This window comes from Lycium barbarum, chromosome 10 (assembly GCF_019175385.1).
Source record: "Lycium barbarum isolate Lr01 chromosome 10, ASM1917538v2, whole genome shotgun sequence".
NCBI classification, from domain to species: Eukaryota; Viridiplantae; Streptophyta; class Magnoliopsida; order Solanales; family Solanaceae; genus Lycium; species Lycium barbarum.
This window is the reverse complement of record NC_083346.1, coordinates 46,121,573-46,127,026: the sequence shown is the minus strand read 5'-3', so window position 1 is coordinate 46,127,026 and position 5,454 is coordinate 46,121,573. Positions and strand designations below refer to the sequence as shown.

General features: G+C 38.7%; 1 non-coding gene across 1 annotated transcript; it reads left to right on the top strand.

Annotated features, from left to right (window-relative positions):
- Window positions 1-1,438: 1,438 nt before the first annotated feature.
- Window positions 1,439-1,544, top strand: LOC132616306 (small nucleolar RNA R71). The gene has a single exon (XR_009573096.1). It is a non-coding gene; the product is annotated as a small nucleolar RNA R71 (small nucleolar RNA).
- The last annotated feature ends 3,910 nt before the right edge of the window (window positions 1,545-5,454 follow it).

Genomic DNA, 5,454 nt, shown 5'->3' with positions numbered 1-5,454 from the left:
AACAAGGTGCATCAAATTAATACTCGCCCCATTATCATACAAAGCACGAGCAAAATCATGGTGCCCAATAGAACAAGGAATGGTGAACGCCCCAAGATCTCCCTTTTTCTGAACAGTTGTAGTTGAAATGATGGAACTCACAGTGTGAGTCAAACTCACGGTTTCATGTTGAACCGTTTTCTTCTTGGTCAGCAGATCCTTCAAGTATTTATCAAAACCGAGCATCTCCTTGACATCTTCCAAGAAAGGAAAATTTAGAGATAACTTCTTCAACTGATCATAAAACTTCTTAAAATTAGCATCTTCCTTCTTCTTTACCAACCTCTGAGGAAAGGGAGGTGTAGATTTCAAAGGCTGCGTCAAAGGGCGGAGAGCCCTTTTTACAGTCTACTTGCTTGTGTTATCAACTTCCTTCACCATCTCTGGAATATCAGCAACCTTCTTGTCAGTAGGATTCTCATCAACAATAATGGGTGCTTCAGACTGCACCTCATCCTCTTCATCTATCGGCTCAAGATCAATCACCTTCTCATCAGCCCCCTGGAGTATTTTACCCCTCCTAGTAGTGATGGTAAACACACGGTCTACACCACCTCCCCCACTCTTTGGATTTGGAATAGTGTCACTCGGAAGTCCTCCCTTTTTAGGAGGGTGCTGCTCTCTAGAAATATCCCTCATATGTGAATCAAGCTTCTGAATAGCCGCTGTATGGGAACCCACTGTTTCTGCTAGCCCAGATAAAATCCTTTCAGACTTAGATTGATTGGCCAGAATCTTCTCAAGCATTGATTCAACCTTCGAACTACCTTGCTCTGTTGACTACCCTTTTGGTGGTATATAAGGATTGGAACTCTTGTTATCAAAATTGTTACTGTTGTTATAGTTCCCTTGGTTCGCACCACCATAATAATTGTTGTAGTTCCCAGAGTTGTTATAAGCACCTTGACCTTGCTGAGGTCTCCATTGATTCTCATTCTGATAACCACCTTGGTAGTTCTATCTTTGGTAATCCCCTTGAGAGTTATTAACATAATTAGCATCTTCAACCTGCATAGGTGGCCAATCATGGAACAGACCATCTTGAGTATGGTACATCCCTTTTGGCAAAACTGTATCATCCTCACAAACATTTACCTTCTTGATCTGGTATTCATCAAACTTCTTCGTTAGCAAGGAAATATTTGTTGCAAGTTCTGCCAATGTTTGCTGGGTGTCTTGATTCTTCTTTACTATATTCTAGATCATAGCACTACCATACGGTACCACATCAGCATTGTGTGAGTGCCAAGCCTAATTATGAGTCGTCATCTTGTTACGTAAAGTGGTCACTCGTCGATAAGATTTGTTCATGAAACAACCATCAGCTACATTATTAGCAACTGACTGCGTCACTGGATCTAGCCCTCGGTAGAACTTCTCCATTAATATGTGTTCCGGAAAACCATGATTCGGGCTCTTCTGCAAATACTCCTTGAATCTCTCCCAGGCTTCATATAGTTGTTCCCCCGGTCGCTGCTTAAATCCATATATCTTGTCACGAATTTCAGCATTCTTGCTAGGGGGGGTACCATTTTAAGAGAAAAGCAGTCACCATCTCTGCCCATGAAGTAATCGAATTTCGGGGCAGCTTCTCAAACCATGTTCTTGCCTCCCCAGTTATGGAATATTTGAATAACCTCAACCGAATAGCATCTTGTGGAACGTTGTTCTGGATGTGATTAGCAAACACATCCACAAAATTCTGCAAATGACGTTGAGGGTCATTCTCGGTAGAGTTCCGAAAATATCCCTCAAGCTTCAACAACTGGTATAGAGAGGAGTCAATTTTCACGCTTGCAGCTGCAGCTCGAGGCTGAAAAATAGTAGATGTGTAGTCCTCCTCCGGAACAAGATCGGCGAAAATATTCTCATCATCTGACGCATTCGCCTAATTGTTCAACCGATGCCCCTGGTTGCCAGCACGTTGATTTTACCAATTCTGATTCATGTTCACCTGGTTTATACAGAGTAGCAAACAAGGTGTGATGGACTAAGCAAAAGACATCAATCAAAGCAAACACTATTTAGTAATTTCAAAATCGTATTCCCCGGCAGCGGCGCGAAAATTTAAGACGCTCAAATTACACCTATTAATGGTATAACACGGACGTTGTCAAATATAGTAACCCAACAAGGTTGGGGTCGAATCCCACAAGGAATATGATGTGAAAAGGTTACTAAAGTCCTAGGATGCTAAGTTTTAGGTCTAATGTCTTAATCCGATGATTTTGGTAATAGTTGGTTTTTCTATAACTAATTGCTATCTACTTGCTTTGGTGGAAATTTATGGTAATAGAAACTAAGGTTGTGTCCCTGTTAGATAGAGTATATGATCATGGGTATTGATCTTGATATACTTCTAATGGATCATCATATGAATGCACTTATTTTCTATATGAATCTCTACTATTTCCCAATAAATAAAGATTATCTCTTCCTATGATTTTCCCAAATATAAGAAAGTAACTATGAAGAACGATTAACCATGCCTAGTAAATTCTTCTTATTCCTAAGTGAATTTATTAAACAAAGTTTAAAGCTTTGAGTCCTTGTTATTTATTCTTACCAACCATAATTATTTTCCCAAATAAATCAAGGTTTATGGCTTTAATGAATGTTTGCAACCATTAATTATGAATGGAGAACGAAGATTAAATAAACTCTAATAATCCATTATGTGTTTATCAATCACAACCCAATCACACAACAGCCATCATTGGGTTCACAACCCTAGTAAGGGAAATTAGCTACTCATAGAGGAAGAAGAACAATAAGAAATAATGGGAATCATAATGCTTACAATTGATTGCTTGGAATTGAAGAGAAATTACTAGCAATTGTCTGTAATCTCCAAAAGACTTCAAAACTATGAGTAACTAATGCTAAGGAAAAATAAAACTGAGTTCTGTAGTCATCCCCCTACAAGAAACCTAAAATAAGGTATTTATAAGAGTCAAAGCCGTGCAAAATTGGATTGACAAAATTGCCCTCGACGGACCAATGTACGGACCGTACATTTTATACGGTCCGTAGAATCAGTGACAGTCTTCCGTAAAATCTCCTCCAGTTGTCAGATGTACGATCCACTTTTACGGACCGTAAATATTATACGGTCCGTATAACTTGCCTGTAAATCCTCTTCTGTTTAAGAATCTTCTGGAATCAACATACGGTGAGTTTTACGGACCGTAAATATTATACGGTCCGTACTTCTGCCTGGACTTCCACTTCATGTCTGAGCCCTTTCTCTTAAGCATCTACGATGGCTTTTACGGACCGTGAATATTCTACGGTCCGTATGTTCCTCGATATAGATCAAGCTTCAGTTAGTTTTCTTTCTTTGAACAACGTTTTATTCCATTTTCATGACTTGCTCCCGAAATACGTTAAACATCTGCAACATGTCACAAACACATCAAAAAGACCAAGACTTGCTCAAAAACAAGTAAAACTTATAGCCAAAATGTATCGAATGTGCTATAATTTCACGGCACATCAGTGGGCCAAAAAGCCAACTCATGGGTATCACAATCTGTAAGGGCGTATATCACAAGATAGTGGCACATCTCTATATACTCATCAAAACTATGTCAATAAACATAAGACGACATGGCTACCAAAATATTATACGACAATATGACTGATAACGATATGGGACTTCTGGCTACACACATTTGTCTACGAGCCTCTACATAGAATACAGGAATCCATAAAGACGGGACAGGACTCCGCCATGCCCAAGTATATATAAAAAAGAGTAGTACCAATAAACTGTAGCTTCGAAGCAAATGAAGCACTCCTAGGACTCTGCTGGTGAAGCATCTAAGGATTTGATCCGTCTCCCTGCTTTCCTGCGGGTATGAACGCAACATCCAAAAGAAAGGACATCAGTACGAACAGTGTACCGAGTATGTATGGCATGAATAACAAAATAACAAGAGACATGGAACATAACATGGAATAGAGGAATAACCTGTACACCTGTTTTCCTCTTAAGGAGGATACCATGCATGCTTAGCCTTTTAAAGAAAACATTTTTCATGCATATATAACATAATAGTGCTGCGGAACGTGCAGCCCAATCCATAAGTATATTGTATTGCTGTGGAACGTGCAGCACAATCCATATATCATATCATCATCATATATGTTGCCACGAAACGAATGGCCCAATCCATACCCATATATCCCGCATCCGGGCATCCCACGTCCGGGACGATATCATAGTATACCAGGTGATCAGGTGGTTATGCGTATATAACGCCTTGCTCTTTTTCCCATATCCCATATATACATACATAATAAACATATATAATATAAGTAGCATGCATGAGAGCCCAAATAGAAGCTACTACTTTATCGCAATGACTAAGGTCGGTAACCTCCCATTTATGTTATGGAATAATCATCATTGCTATATCTCACCTTGAAGGAACAATTATCATAAGGTGAGATCAACGACAATGAATAAGGTCAAGAAAGTTATGAAATAAGCTCAATAATCTCATAATAGCATCAAATCCATAAGTTTTGGAATCTCTAGAATAGGGTCATCATCATCATCATTATCATCGTAGAAAACATCTATCTTTAGCATCATAAGAACTTTGAGAATCATGAACTTCTAGCGTTATTGGGAACAAGGATATTATGGAAAACATGTATGAGTTCATGAGAAGAGAATCATGCCTTTAGAAAGAAAGGGATTAGCCTTAACATACCTTTTTGGTCTCCTTAACTACTTAACGCTCATCCTCCAATGCTCGTAATTATACATTCAAGAGAATTCATACTATTATTAGGCTTATCGTCATATGCTTATCTTAAGCCTTCGAATTAAATTCTTTTAGAATCTGCCGAAATTCGGGCAGCATCTCCCCTGTTTATCTTCCTAGCCCAAAATCACAATACCACAACCAACAACAACAACACTAATATCAACATCCCACATGATGTTTATTCGATATCTCAACCAACGAATTCATTATACAATTATTTAATAGCTCTATCTCCGTAAATAAATCTAAATCAATATCAATAAAGAGAGATTCATACCTTGTTCCCGCTAGAACCACAATATCTTCAATATTCACTTTGATTTCAAGCCAAGATTCACCGCAATACAATACTATGATCACAATTATATGCAATCCGGACCTAAATCCCGAAATTACACTTGATTTAGGCTAAAATTTATGGGTGGAAGTTGGGAGAATATTCTAGAGAATTTGGGATATTTTTGAGGGGTGTTTGGATGAAAATAAGGGGGTAAATCTCCTTTTATATTGGTTTAGAGTCGGTTTGCACCGACTCAATTTTTGCCCTTAGCGTTCGCACCACTCCCAGGCACATTCACGTAGGGTTATTCCCTGCTCTGACAGTCCATCTTGAAATACTCATAACCTTTGATTCCGA